This window comes from Suricata suricatta, chromosome 5 (assembly GCF_006229205.1).
Source record: "Suricata suricatta isolate VVHF042 chromosome 5, meerkat_22Aug2017_6uvM2_HiC, whole genome shotgun sequence".
NCBI lineage: Eukaryota > Metazoa > Chordata > Mammalia > Carnivora > Herpestidae > Suricata > Suricata suricatta.
The window spans coordinates 26,734,412-26,750,531 of record NC_043704.1 but is presented as its reverse complement, the minus strand read 5'-3'; the positions used below and the strand labels follow the sequence as shown (position 1 = coordinate 26,750,531).

At 38.1% G+C, this 16,120-nt stretch overlaps 2 long non-coding RNA genes across 12 annotated transcripts in view; one reads left to right on the top strand and one right to left on the bottom strand.

The window, feature by feature from the left end:
- Positions 1-13,244, bottom strand: part of LOC115291600 — a 14,513-nt gene extending 1,269 nt beyond the window's left edge. The window contains exons 1-2 of the long non-coding RNA XR_003908564.1: positions 13,071-13,244; positions 3,339-3,433 (exon numbers count right to left, since the gene is read on the bottom strand). This is a non-coding gene — a long non-coding RNA (uncharacterized LOC115291600). The remainder of the gene's footprint in view (positions 1-3,338; positions 3,434-13,070) is intronic.
- The window catches only part of LOC115291598, a 147,183-nt gene that overhangs the window by 68,025 nt on the left and 63,038 nt on the right, over positions 1-16,120 (top strand). For all 11 annotated transcript variants that reach the window (XR_003908555.1, XR_003908552.1, XR_003908557.1 and 8 more), the window contains one exon: positions 13,036-13,212. This is a non-coding gene — a long non-coding RNA (uncharacterized LOC115291598). The remainder of the gene's footprint in view (positions 1-13,035; positions 13,213-16,120) is intronic.

The following is a 16,120-nucleotide window of genomic DNA, read 5'->3' as shown; positions in this document are numbered from 1 at the left end:
GAGGGTGTGGAGAGATGGGCACCCTCCTACACTTTTGGTGGGAATGTAAACTGGTGCAGCTGCTCTGGAAAACAGTGTGGAGGTTCCTCAAAAAACTATCGATAGAACTCCCCTATGACCCAGCAATAGCATTGCTGGGGATTTACCCAAGAGAGACAGAAATGCTGATGCATAGGAGCACATGTACCCTAATGTTCATAGCAGCAATGTCAACAATAGCCAAAACATGGAAAGAGCCTAAATGTCCATCATCTGATGAGTGGATCAAGAAGATGTGGTATATATTCACGATGGAGTACTACATGGCAATGAGAGGGAATGACATATGGCCATTTGTAGGAAAGTGGATGGACCTTGAGGGTGTCATGCTGAGCGAAGTAAGCCAGGCAGAGAAGGACAGAAACCATATGTTTGCACTCATAGGTCTAACAGGAAAACAGGAGAGACCTAGTGAAGAACCAGGGGGAGCGGAGGAGGGAGAGAGAGTTGGGAAGAGAGGGATGCAAAACTGAGAGACTATTGAATGCCGAAAATGAACTGAGAGTTGAAGGGGAAGGGGGAGGGGGGAAAAGAGGTGGTGGGGATGGTGGAGGGCACTTATGGGGAAGAGCACTGGGTGTTGTATGGAAAACAATTTGACAATAAATTATTATGGAAAAAAAAAAAAAGAAATAGCTTAGAGCCCAAGACCGTAGGAAGCCTGGGGTAATGAGTGTGTTAGTTGGGAGACTTGGGCAACCAGACCAAAGGGAGGGGGGCACTAAGTACCTGGATATGATGGAAGAAAGAGGAAAGGAAAGCTCTGAAAACCCTCCATGTGCTCTGTTCCATATTCTGCGAGAGGAGCAACTTCAGTAAATCCCCCCTGATGTGACCTCTAGTGGTTACTTAGAGCTATAATTCAACACATGGATCTGGAGCAGTAAGGGCAGCAGAAAATCTGAAAGTTGATTCCCAGTTCTTTCACTTTTAAATTTTAGAACTCTTAAACTATGCAGGCAGAGAGTTTTTAATATATATTAACAGTTTGATTGCTCAGGTGGAGAAGGAGTGAGATGAATGGGCCAAGGTCAGTTTTCTGATAGCTGACTTTTATGCTGTGTGAAATTTGGTTACATACTTGAAGAATCAGCGAGAGGATCGTAGGGCAGACAGAAGAGAATTACATGATTCATCAGTTTCTCAATCAACTTTTGGCATAATTCAGAGAGATTACATAGAAGGTTCTAAATAAATCTTGTTGAGTAAATAAATTTGGGAGTACTGATGATAAGATTTCCTTCTCTGTTCTTGTGAGTTGGGAAAAAGATTTGAATAATAGAAGCAGCAATATTTCCAGCAAAATATCAACAAATTTTAAGCTCAGCTGCAAGTAGAAGAATACATTTATTTATACTCAGTTCAAATGATTCCTCTTTTGGGGTTGCTTTTTTTCCATGTATTTTATACCAGGAATCCAGTACTGTAAAGTGGGTAATGCACTTTCTGAATACCTTTGAATAAGTGATTGTTCCATGTAGTTGTCTGTAAAGGGCAAACAGCAGACCCAGTAATTTGTATTGGTCAATATGGAAGTTTAATATTGCAGTGGTTATAAGCTATTTGAAATGTTTAGAATGCAATTTGTATTTCAATAATTATGATTTTAATTTTTGGCTTGATCTGGTCAGTTCCACTAAACATAATATAGTGAGAATATCAAAATTGTCCAATTAGTGGGTGTAATGATTCTTGACTCTCTCAAGAGGGCAGCAAAACCGCACAGCTCTGTTCCCAAAAATCAGAATGAAAATCCTAAAAATCACAGACATTCCCTGACCTGATCATCCATATTAGTCCAACTAATTAAACATCATATTGTGCTGAAATTTGTATTGGCATTTTATGGACATTTAACGTTTCCTTTGTGAAACGAAAAAAAATTTTCTTCTGTCCTTCTAGTTTAGAGAAAAGAACTATATTTGCTTGGGGGTCTAAAAATGCATTGTTTAAACAAGGCTAAATGTTGTTCATGTAAAATACTGTGGAGGTTTTTGTCCCCTCCTGGTTACTTGATTTGTGATCTGGTAAATGTTGTGCTTGATTTTATTGGGTCATTTTGGAACTTGCCCCTCCATCTATGATCTATACCCAATAGAAAGACCTTCAAAAATACATATAACCCTGAGTGAAGAGAACTTGAAAATTGACCCTTGTACAAAAGGGAAATGGGAGAGAATTGAACACACCTTTGCCCACTTCCATAGAAGGGGATTTGGTCCTTCTCTGTTCCTGGCTCTCCAGGTGCCATTCTTGCACCTGGTAAGTGGTCAAGTGATTCTGGAAAGGTGTACCTAATAATGATTCAAAATCTTTCTTTTCCCTCGTGTATTTACATTTAACAGAGATTTGTGAAGATGAGAATATTTTCAAGGTATAAAGGAATGAATTATAGAATAGTAGCAGGTTTATCCTTTGTATATGGTAAGCTTTCAATAAATAGTTGTTAAATGAATGAATAAAGACCTAAAAGGATAAATGAAAGATGGACCTGCTCTTCTACCTGTCCAAAGTACAGAATAGAAATTCTCTTCCTTTTTGTGAGGCTAACTTTGATGGGAGAAAAATTTAGTTTATTGTAATTGGAAGAAGCACAGGTTGTTGATTCAGGCAGAATATTTGATGACTCTTCATTACATTATATTGAATAGGTTGACTGGGATCAAAGCAGGTTTAATAGCATGGTCCCACCATGAACAAACTGAATGTTTGAATTCAAGGGATTGTTAATCTTTCACCTCCTTAAAGGGTTAGGAAGAGTTAAATTTTGTAAGACTTAAATTCACATTTATCAAGCACTTAATTCTTTGCAAATCCTTGCACTAGTTATCTACTGAAATTTACTACACAGAATAAAAAGAGTAAACTATACCGCCATCTTCAATGAATTTATAATCTCCCTGGAGTTCTGGGACAAGCAAACACGAAAGCATTGGTAACCATAAAAGGTATGGATCACTAATGCAAATGACCGAATAGCATGCCTCTGGATTAAAAGGGTTCTGAAGAAGAGGTCAGTATAAGTTCGAGACCCTGGGGAAGGCTACATACAGAAAGCGGGGCTTGAGTCAGCTCCTCCTAGGGTGCAGACAGGCCTCAGATACAGCAAGGAAGGGAGGGTGTGCTGGAATGAGAAGTTTGTATAAAGATGTATGTAAGTATGTGATGAGCGTGGTAAATCCGGAAAACAGACTGGAGCAGAACTGCAAATTGGAAAAGAGTGAGGGCTGAGGTTGGGAAGTATTCTTGGAGCTATAATATAAAGGCTTTGGGGATTGAAGCTGTAGAAGATTAATTACCTAACATTCTTGAGTAGGTGATTAATGAGAGGGCAGCCATGTTTCTGGAAAATTAACCTCTCTCCACTTCCGTTGCTGTAGAACCCATCAAGGACCTGTGGAAACCAGGAAGAGGAGGAAGGTTTAGGGTGCTGAGGGGATAGAAGGAGCTGTTTATTTCTGAGCTGTCACTATTATAGTTACTAAGCTGAGTTATATTTTTAAACCTATATGATGACATATTTTGAGAAAGTAAACTTAGAAATAATAAATCTGTGTTTCAGTATCCACGCTAAGATAGTATTAGTGGAAGATTCCAACTGGACCCCATATATGTATCATAGTCCATAGTCACTAGAAATCTACTTAAAATGAAAGATTAGATCTAATGATGCTATGATTTTATTTTTCATGAAGGAACTGCTTTTAACATCAAACACTGGTAAAGTAATTGTTTGTTGGAAGGAAATATACCCTTTAATAGAAAGCCAACACTTTAGTCAAGTACATTTTTGTTGTTGTTCTAAATGGAAATTTACTACAAAAGCAAAGTTTGTTTCCTTGAAATGAACATACATTGCAGAAATAAACAGGATACTCTTATGCGTCAAACTGTCTTTACCAGGTTGCTATTATGACTTTCATGATACAAATATTATCATTGATATTCATCAGTTTCTTTTTTTAAATTTTTATATATAGTTTATTGTCTTACTGGTTTCCATATAACACCCAGTGCTCTTCCCCACAAGTGCCCTTCTCCATGACCATCACCCCTCTCCCCCTCTCCCTTCAGCCTTCAGTTTGTTTTCTGTATTCAAGAGTCTTTCATGATTTGCCTCCCTCCCTCTCCCTAACTCTTTTTCCCCCTTTCCCTCCCCATGGTCCCCATGTTAGGTTTCTCCTGTTAGACCTATGAGTGAAAACATATGGTTTCTGTCCTTCTCTGCCTGACTTATTTCACTTAGCATGACACCCTCGAGGTCCATCCTCTTTGCTACAAATGGCCAGATTCCATTCTTTCTCATTGCCAAGTAGTATCTTATTGTATATATAAACCACATCTTCTTGATCCATTCATCAGGTCATGGACATTTAGGTTCTTTCCATGATTTGGCTATCGTCGAAAGTGCCACTATGAACACTGGGGTATGTGTGCCTCTATGCATCGGCACTTCTGCATTCCTTGGGTATATCCCCAGTAGTGCTACTGCTGGGTCACAGGGGAGTTCTACTGATAGTTTTTTAAGGAATCTCCATACTGTTTTCCAAAGCAGCTGTACCAGTTTACATTCCCACCAACAGTGTAGGAGGGTGACCATTTTTCCACATCCTCGCCAGCATCTATCGTCTTTTGATTTGTTCATTTTGGCCACTCTGACTGGCATGAGGTGGTATCTCAGTATGGTTTTGATTTGTACTTCCCTGATGATGAGTGATGCTGAGCATCGTTTCATGTGTCTGGATGTCCTATTTGGAAGAGCATCTGTTCATGTCTTCTGCCCATTTCTTCACTGGATTATTTGTTTTTCGGGTGTGGAGTTTGGTGAGTTCCTTGTAAATTTTGGATACTAGCCCTTTGTCCGATATATCATTTACAACTATCATTTCCCATTCTGTCGGTTGCCTGTTAGTTTTCTTGATGGTTTCCTTTGCAGTGCAGAAGCTTTTTATCAGTTTTAAACTAGATTTCACCTAAAGCTGCAAATTTGTCATTTTAATCACATTTGAAAAATGATTTTCTCATAGAAAAGTACAAATAAGTAAAATAAAATAGAATACATGGGTGAAAATATACCATAAAACCTGGGAATAGGTAAAATAACTTCTTAAAGCTCTGGAGTTAGAAATATTTCACCACCTAATGGAATTTATTAACTAGGGATGGGAGATATTTCATTTATACCCAATTCATTACTTCATTTCTCTCTCTCTTTCTTCCTTCCTGCTCCACCCCTCACCCTGTACTCTTTGTTCTCTAAATGTTCTAGATTTTCAGTAGATATTGTTTACATAAGTCCTTTAAATTTTGGCTTATTTTCAACCATAATCCTTTCTTCCTTTCTTGCTTTATATTCAAACTACTGCAGGAACTTGATTTTTTTTTTCTTACAGAGTCTTAAAGTATGTCATTTCATATTTTTCTAATTATAACAGAAATATCATATTACTTGGTCCCTTTTACTTTTTATTGTTATAATATTTTTTCATAAGTATTGTCACATTGTCTCTACCTTCTATAATGTTGAGTGGCAATATCTGTATATCTCTCCTTTTTGCTTTCTCCTATCACCCCAAATATTCCATTTCCCACTTGTATTATCTTCAAAAGAAGTTTATATGCATAGGTTTTCTTTCATCTTGTTTTCTAAAATATTCAAAGTTGTATATTTAAAATACTTTTGCAATTTAAGTACTTCAGGTATTATTCCTATTTTTAAAATTTGGAAGCCAAGGGATGAGAGGTTATGCTGATAAATAAATATTTATTGAACATCGTGAATGGGTCTTGGTCAGCCCTCAGTGATAAGGGGGACCAGAAGAAATAATATGTATTGGGCATCTGGGTAGCTCAGTTGGTTAAATGTCCAATTCTGGATTTTGGCTCAGGTCATGATCTTATGGTTTGTGAGACTGAGCACTGTGTGGGGTTCTGTGCTGACAATGCAAAGCCTGTTTCAAATTCTCTCTCTCCCTCTTTCTCTACTCCTTACCCACTCACACATACTCTCTCTCTCTCAAAACTAAATACATAAACTTAAAAAAAGAAATAGCGTTTGGAATATTTTGGGAATATTTCCTGAGACTAATTTTGCACGTACTATTAGAGAATATTAGTTTCCTCATCTACTTTATTCTTTTTTTAATGTTTATTTATTTTTGAGAGAGAAACAGATAGACAGAATGTGAGTGGGCAAGGGACAGAGAGAGAGAGGGAGACACAGAATTCAAAACAAGCTCCAGGTTCTGAGCTGTCAGCACAGAGCCTGATGCAGGGTTTGAACTCATGAACAACGAGATCATGACCTGAGCTAAAGTTGGATGCTTAACTGACTGAGCCACCCACGCATCCCTCATATACTTTATTTTTGATGGTTATGAAAGTAGAGAATGACAAAGTTCTATTGAGAATTTAGACTGCCTATTATCAGGACCAGCAACAATACCTAATCTTTATTGAGGACCTATTACTTTTCATGTATTTACTCATTTAGTCATTAAAACAACCATATGATATAATCATATTAATGTAATCCTCAAATAAGACTATGTAGGAAAAGAAAGTTTTAAGTAATTTGCTAATGGTCACCCACTTTGTAAGTGGCCATGGATTTACACCCAGTTAGTTTATCTCTAGAACTGACACTCTTAGCCACATGTACCTTTCCTTACTTGGTATTGTCCACACAAGTCACTCTGGTTAGGAGCATTGACTATCTTATGGTGTGCCTTAGAGAATTATAAATTTCTTTATGTCAGAGATATTAAGATTTATTTGGAAATAGGCAAACATCAAGAATTGAAATGAAAATTATTGAATTATTCTTGATTACAAAATATGTACAAGTATGGGATGCAAGACCCACAGAAAGTAGGAAGGGGTGTGACCGAGAATATACACAGAGGAGTAATCTTTGGAGAGGGAGAAGGAAACGTTTTGGGAAAGAAGGGTAGACATAGAGATATCTATACACTAAGATGTGGACAAGGGTTGATAAAAGACAAGAGTTTGATGCTCCCAGTGCTTCAAATTGCGAGAGATGCAGGGGAAATCATCTGCTAAAGCTAGAAGTAGGGAGAAGGGCAGGTGAAGTGAGTAAAGAAGAAACTTTGAACTCTCCATGGAGAGGATTACAAGATAGCTGAGTACGGAGGGCCTATTTGAAGTTAGACTGCATGGATTTGTAATGTGTACAGTCTGAATAGCTCTCTGTCTCTCTCAGTAGTGTTCAGTGACTTGAGGACAGGCAGAAAGAATTCACAGTGAGGTTGATCCAGGTTTGTAATTTTTATGGATTAAGTTATTTTCCCAAAGTCATACTTAGAGTTCTTTCTGGTCGGTTGTCATTGTTTTTCATAAAAATACAATGTCTATCCACAGACATATTTTATATTCCTTCGGTTCTGATTATCTTCATACTGGCTTGAAATTTATCTCTTTAACAACTGGAGCCTAACCCTCCTACACTGTTGGTGGGAATGTAAACTGGTGCAGCTGCTCTGGAAAATGGTGTGGAGTTTCCTCAAAAAATTAACAATAGAACTCCCTTATGACCCAACAATAGCACTGCTAGGAATTTACCCAAGGGATATAGGAGTGCTGATGCATAGGGGCACATGTACCCCAATGTTCATAGCAGCACTTTCTACAATAGCCAAATCATGGAAAGAGCCTAAATGTCCATCACCTGATGAATGGATCAAGACAATGTGGTTTATATATACAATGGAGTACTACATGGCAATGAGAAAGAATGAAATCTGGCCATTTGTAGCAACGTGGATAGAATTCGAGGGTGCTAAGAATATTAGCATAAGCTATTCACTTATGCTAAGTGAAATAAGTCAAGCAGAGAAGGATAGATATTATATGTTTTCACTTAGAAGTGTAACAGGAGAAACTTAACAGAAGACCACAGGGGAAGGGAAGGGGAAAAATAGTTGGGGAGAGGGAGGGAGGCAAACCATGAGAGACTCCTGAACACTGAGAACAAATTGAGGGCTGATGGGCGTGGGGGATGGGAGAGGGAAGGTGATGGGCATGGAGGAGGGCACTTGTGGGGATGAGTGCTGGGTGTTATAGGAAACCAACTTGACAATAAACTATAAAATAAAAAACCCACTGGAGCCTAGATTTTTTTTTTACACTTGATTCTATAAACTATGTTTTTAGTTTTTGGGTAACTTTCCTATTTTCTCAACTTTTCATTTTGCTAGGTATTTCAAATAACTTTTATTGGTGCACAAGTTTTCTGTGGTTCTTCATAAAAGTTTATTACTTCATTTAATTCATCAGTCAGATAATTAGCAATCATTATTAAGTGACTAATATGTGCCAGGTGCTGTGTGAAAGGCCAAGGATACAAAGATAAATGAAAAACTCTAGCTGGGAAGTATAAACGGAACCAACCTCCAACATCAGAAAAAGTATAACTTAAAGCTTCTCAAGCTCCTAAAATGTGTACAACTTGTGTTCTAGTGGGTGCTACTCTTATTTGTTATTGAGGAACCCAGAGCTCTGAAAAAAACCTCTCCTCTCCCCATCTCTTCTCTTCCCCTACAGTCTGCACACGTGTATTATTGTATTGCTTTTCATCAAATTTGGTTGAACACTGCTTTTGTCCTCACTGATGAAACTGATACTAGTTGTTGACACTGTCTTATCCCACTAGTCACTATAGTCTCTCCACTGGGTTTGGCCATGTTTGTGTAGAAATCCTGCCCCATCTATAGGCCATCCCAGTGTCTACTTGTGTATTGGAACCTTTGAGTGTTAAAATGATTGCTGTCCTATCTTGACAAAAAGGCCAAGTTCTGTTTTCCTGTGTCCTGTTACACTTATTTAGAGGAGAACCAATGCAGTGTGTATTATAGCTGGTAACTGATATGGAAGTATGTTAACTGCTACTTATATATAATGCTTACTAGCCCTGATTTTATTATCATTTTTTAAAATGTTTATTTTTAAGAGTGCAAGAGAGATAGCGAGGGAGGGGCAGAGGGAAGGAGGCAGAGAATCCCAAGCAGGCTCTGCAGCTGTTAGTGCAGAGACTGATGTGGGGCTTGAACTCCTAAACCATGAGATCATGACCTGACCCAAAGCCAAGAGTCGAATGCTTAACTGAATGAGCCACCCATGCACCCCAAGCCCTGATTTTAAAAAAATCAGCTGAAACCCATATTCTATGCTTTGTGAAAGTCTAAGTTCCTCCAAAAATACACAAGGGCATATGGACACATAGGCACCTTGGATTTCAATTTATTGCATCTGCTGAAATTTTGTTTCTATGCTGTCTAATTTTGTTTTTAAAAAAGGCATCATTTAAGTGTGGCACATTCTTTTTTATCAGTATCTACAAGGAAACTATCCTCACACAATCCTGAAAATTTGTTTGTGAGAGATGGGGAGAAGTGCTTACAATTTGGAAATGCAAACAAACTAAAATTGAATATTACAAATTCTTATTCATAAAAGTCTCCCAATGGACATTCTTCACCACCCAAACTCATATCACTCTTTTTTCTTTCCCTTCTCTGCCCCTTACCACTCACTTCTCCTATTCCATTCAGAAGGAAATACATTGCTCACATTGTCCCATGAATAAAACTAAGTATTTATATTGGTTGCCTTGGTTTTTCCTTCAGAATCTTTCCCTTTAGTCTATGAGCTTTATCAAACAAGATATTTTCCCAAACACTTTTCTTGTGAGAGAATTCTAGGGCCCGCTCTTAACAATCATGAGATGTGTGGCCCTGTTGTAAGCCTCACAATTCCATGAATCCAAACGACATGAAAAAAATCTGAGATATATAAATTGGTACAAGTATTTTGGGATATGGTTTGGCAGGACCAACTTTATGGGTGAGTGCCCTGTGTAGTCACAGAGGGCCTTGTGATTAGAAGGGCCCCCACTTGTTCAAATGCTCTACTGTTTGTCTTGAAATTCTTAATAATTTTTGAACAAGGGGCTCTGGATCTTCATATTTCACTAGGCCCAGAAAGGGATGTAAGTAGTCCTGCAGTTTGGTGTTATCTATCAAAGCTGTACAAACCTAGTGACCTAAGGATTTCACTCCTAGGTAAGAACGCAACTGAAACTCATACCCGTAGTCACCAAAAGATATTACAGAAATACTGATCTCAACATTATTCAAAATAGACACAAAGCTACAAACAATCCCATTTCCATCAGCAATGAGTGAACATATAAATTGAGTTATATTCATACAAGGAAATACTTTACAGCAGAGAAAATTAATGATCTACTGCTACAAATTGCAGTGGATTAATCTCACAAACATATATTAGGGAAAATAATTAATGCAGTAGTTCCAGATTTCATTTATATAAACTTTAACAACAGATAAAATTATATTACAATGCTAGAAGAAAGCATGGCTGATTTGGGGGAGCAGAGGGCTATCGTAGTTGGGAGGCTTCTGGGGTTCTGCTAATGTTCTGGTTTTTGAACTATTTATAGGTTACATGTGTGTCACTTTGTAAAGTTGTACATTCATGTTTTATATACCTCTTTTGATGTGTCTTTTATATACAAAAAATAAAATAATATGATGTTGTTACAAAGGGAAATCAGAGTTTATTTGTTGTGAGTTGAGTAGAAACTCTCTTAAATCATCTCTGATTTAAATAACTCATTTTATTAATAGACACTCTTCCTGTTGTAAGGCAAACCAACAGATTCCTGAGACTCACTGAATGTTTGTATCTAGTAAGCTTCTCTCTTGTGTGCCCTTTAAATAAACCAACAAGCTTCCATTTGAATACGATGAGGGCATCTATGGCAATAAAGGTGTATTCATTCTACTTGTAAGACAGAAACTATTAATAAGGCTTTAATAGATTTTTTTCAAAATGAAGATAAGCCTCTGGAGGGTCTGGGATAAGAAAGGAAAAAGCTGACATGGACTGATTGCCATTTCTTATCTCTCCATCTTTATCTACTCCACTTCATTCTTCTCACTTTGGTCTTTTCTTTTCTTTACCTTTCTTTCTTTCTTTCTTTCTTTCTTTCTTTCTTTCTTTCTTTCTTTCTTTCTTAGAGAGAGGTGCAAGTGACTGAGGGGCAGAGAGAGGGAGAGAAAGAATACTGTGAAGGGCAGAGAGAGAAGGGGAGAGAGAGAGAGAGAGAGAGAGAGAGAGAGAGAGAGAGAGAGAGAGAGAGAGAAGTGGCGTTCACTTGAAATGGGGCTTGAGCTCACCCAATGCAGGGTTTGAGCTCACCCCAAGCGAGGCTTGAACTCATGAACAGTGAGAACATGACCTGAGCAGAAGTCAGATTATTAATGACTGAGCCATGCTCTTATTTTTCTTATACTGAGAGTCACCCAGTAGTAACACCTTCACAGTAATCCATTCTATATGATCCAAAAAACTTGTTTCTAATGCTTAATCTACACATGCATACACAGGGCATCTGCTCCTCTAAATACTCAGGATGGCACAACTGCCCTGTCTTTCTGATCCATGAATTGACCTTGATTCACAATTTGAGGGAAATATTGGCCAAGTCTCTTATGAAAAGGTAAAAAACAGAGGAATAATTTTCCTAGGAAACCTCCTTTTATAAGCAACATGGCATTTCAAGTGAATGATTAAAAGCTTAATTTTTCAAAAAATTGTGTTGGGATATTTGGCTGTCCATTTTAGGGGAAGAGTTAGTTTTCCTACCATACACCAGTCATTAAAAAAAATGCAGGTAGATAAAGTATGTAATAATAATACAAAGACTTAAAAGACAAAAAAAAGCCCACAGACTATAAATATAATAGAATTTGTTTAGGTGTATAGTATAGTGATTCAATAATTCTATATATTACTCAGTGCTCTTCATGGTAAGTGCACTCTTAATCCCCTTCACCTATTTCATCCAGTTCCCTGCTCACCTCCCCTCTGTTAACCATCAATTTATTCTCTATATTTAAGAGTCTGTTTTTTGGTTTGCTTGTGTTTTTGTTTGTTTTGTTTCTTAAATTCCACATATGAGTGAAATCATATGGTATTTGTCTTTCTCTGACTGACTGACTTCAATTAGCATTGTGTCCTCCAGATCCATCCATGTTGTTGCAAATGGCAAGATTTTATTCTTTTTAATGGCTGAGTCATATTCCATTGTATATGTATACCATATCTTTATCCATTCATCTATTGATGAGCACTTGGGTTGTATTCATAATTTGGCTATCGCAAATAATGCTGTAATAATAATAGTGGTGCATATATCTTTCTGAGTTAGTGTTTTTGTATTCTTTGGGTAAATATTCAGTGGTGAAATTACTGGATTGTAGGGTAGTTCTATTTTTAATTTTTTCAGGAACCTCCATATTGTTTTTCACAGTGGCTACACCAGTTGCATTCTTAACAACAGTGCAGAAGGGTTTCTTTTGACACCATATAAATTTAAAGACAAGTGTAGTGATCAATTTTATATGTCCATTTAGGTAGATCGGCTATGGTCCCCATTCTTCAAACAAACAGGAATATAGGTGCTGCTGTGAAGGTGTTCTGAAGATCTTATTAAAGTTCTAATTAGCTGACTTTTAAGTAAAGGAGGTAATTTTAGATTATGTGAGTGGGACTGATTTAATTCCTTGAAGGCCTTAAAAGCAGAATTAAAATTTCCTTGAAGGAGAAGAAATTCCACCCCATGGACTGCAACTTCAGTTCATTTGGAGAGACCCAACATATAGATTTTGGACTTATCTAGCCATCCCCTACAATTGCATAAGCCAGTTCCTTGCAGTAACCCTGTTAAAATATATCTTTTCCTTACTGAACACTGATACAACAACTAATAGACTAGAAGAAAATATCTGTCAAAACTATTATTAAGAAGAAATAGGCTTCAGAATAAAAAATTAAAGCAAATTAAGAAGGAGAAATCACTAGCCTAATAAAAAAAAAAAGGATAGGTTTCAGTTATCAAACCTGAAACCTCCCAGTTCTAGTCAGTCACTTATTATTTGTCATCATCTGTAGGTTGGTAACCTGGGAGAGTCTGATCCTGGTCTCACCTGGGATCATTCAGGCTGTGATTATCTGAAGGCTTCTCTGTGGCCGGAGGGTCCAAGTTGTCCTCACTCAAATGTGCAGCAGTTGGTACTAGATGCCAGCTGAGACTCTTCAGTTCTCCTCCATGTGATCACCCATCCTCTGGTAAGTTGGCCTGGGTTTCTTCATGACACTGAGATGGCGGGTTCCAAGAAGATGAGAATGGAAGCTATAAGAATAGAAATTATCTTTGGGGAGTTATAGGGAGAGGCTAGGCCAAATTGTCAATTAGAAGGAATTTAGATCCTATCTGAAAAGTTTTAATACATTAATATACAGTCATGATTTACCTGTGAAATTAAAAAAACATATATTTATATAAATATTGCTAGACACCAAATATTCATATCCCCACCCTCCCTTCAAATTCATATGTTGTTCCTAATGGCATCCCTAAAGATGGAGGCTAAGACTAGTCACGCCCTACGTGAGGGTCCTGGGCCCACTCAGTGATTGGTCAATACTCTAAATGTTGTGATTGGGTCCTGCCAAAAGTAACAAATACTCTAGGCAATGTGAATGGTTAAACCTGCTGTCAATACCTATGTCACAATTTCCTGTAACTCCCCCTTCCCAAACTCATAAAAGCCCTACCCTGCCTTTGTTCGGGGCTCACTCCACGTGGATCCAGTGTGTTGTTGAAGTCTGTGAGCCCGAGTTTAGGCTGGCTGGGCCTAAATTCCTAATAAAGCCCTTTGCTTTTGCATGCGTGAAAAAAAAAAAAACCCAAAAAACAAAAACAAAAACAAAAAAACCCAAATTCATATGTTGAAACCTAATCTTACCCAATGTGATAGTATTTGAAGATGGGGCCTTTGGGAGCTGATTAGGTCATGAGAGTGGAGCCCTCATGAATTGGATTCCTTCTAAAAGGAATCCCCAGAGAATTCCCTCTCCTCTTCTGCTATATAAGGACACAGCTACAAAACAACTGTCTGTGAAATAGGAGGTGGCTCTCACTAGAAACTAAATCTGTCAGGACCTTGAACTTGGACTTCTCAGCTTTCAGAACTGTGAGATATAAATTTTTGTGGTTGATAAGCCACCCAGTCATCGGTATTCAGTTACAGCAGTCTGAATGATCTGATACTCATCTATACAAGCATATGCGCGCGCGCGCGCGCGCGCGCACACACACACACACACACACACACACACACACACACACACACACACGGAGAGAGTGAGCACACAAGAGGGAGAGCTTGCTTATTTTTCAGTAATCTTAATTCTTTGCCTGTACTGACTCTTTGTCATCTCAACTAAAGTTGCACAAAGGTTACCGCTGAGCCACACCTTTTGTTATGTAACACTAAGCCAGTAATGGATGTTTTCATTCCCTGTCCTAGCTTCCAGCTGGAAGAATACTTACATGGAATGCTCAGTATCATACATGAGGAAAAATTCAGGGTGGTTTGGTGTGAGGATCCCAGTTGTGCTTAAACAAAGGCAATGCTGTGTTTTGGGGCGATCACTGAGAAGTCTATGTTATTTCCCCATCAGACCATTAGCCTCTGAACTTCTGAGTTCTGTTGCATTCTGAGATCTAGATGTCAGAGTTACTGATGAGTAGGCCATAGATTGTAAGAAATAGTAGGCTGTCTGAAGCCACCATAAGTTGGACCTGTTTCTGTTGCTGTGTGTGATGTTTCAGGCACAGTAAGTGTACTGAGGATCATTTATTTCAACTAAAAAGGGGCAACAGTTTTCTCTGCATTTGGCACATATATGAACAAAGGGAAGTGCTTATAACTGGAAGAGTTTGGTCCAATATTAAAATGTGTACCCACCAAATTCCTTCATATCCATACTAGAAATGGGCACCAATTGTGTTAGAATAGGATTTGCTGGAAACAAAACCAGGAACAGAAATGCTTATGGGAAATGTACCATGATAGATCTTATGGGCAATAAAGAAGGGCTTTTCCTTCCCTCATTGACAGGCAACCTTGTGGTGAAGTTATTTCACCATGAGTCTGACTTAATATATACTGTGATTCTCTGGGGTACAAAAGTTGTTCCTAGGGAGGTGGAGGATGAAGGACAGATGATTTAAATGGCTCAGAAGAAAGGTATCAACTGCAGCCTGGATTGACCACTGCTTAGGACCCGCAGCCCAATTCAAATTGAGTAAAACAAAGACCCCTACTAGTAAGGAAGAAGTAGAAAGGAAAAAGTGACTTTGTAGGTATCTTGGATCCTGAAGGTCGTACTGTGATTGTCTTTACCTTGATACAAACACATACACAACACTGATGATGTACTGTAACAGCCAGAAGCAGGATGATTCTCTGGTGCAGAGCTTAGGAGTGTCTGAGAAATTGGGCAGTTACCAGATAAGTGGAGGAGAGATTTTTATTTCTCCTTGGTGTCATGAGAAGGTTGCAGAATGAGATGAAAGTGAGCTTGAGAAAAACTGTTATCTTTTTCTCTTAGAAGTTTTAGCAACATCTTGTGTGTGAGGACCTGATATTATTTGATATGAGGTGGAGAACTTGAGAAGTCAGAGGTTAAAATCAATTTTCAGGGCCTTTTCAAAGAGCCTTTATTTTTCAAAGGAGCCTACCTTAGGCCAATAATTGAATTGCTCATTTGGGACCATAAATTCTTGATGTGAGAACTGTGGAATTTTCTTTTTAATATGTATGTTTATTTGTCCTGGTGTGGAAATTACTCTTGAGTGGTTGTTATGGGTTAATGCAGAATATTATGCTCTTGAGCGTTATGTTGCCCTACACTTTCCTTTTGAGTTACAAGGATGCTTGACCTTTCCAAGGTTAGGAAGAGCAGAGTTTAGAGATCAAAGTTTATATAAGCATTATATAGACTCTTGGCACATATTCTCCCTGCCCCCAACTGCAGTTTTGATGACAAGCATGTTTTCTTTGCTGCCATCCATCTGGCAGCAACTAGTGGGATGAAAGTGGTGGCACATAGACAGACTTCTTAGAAATGGAGAATTAATTACTTCCTTATAATCACCTTACTTTATATGAGGTAAACTCACTAAGAG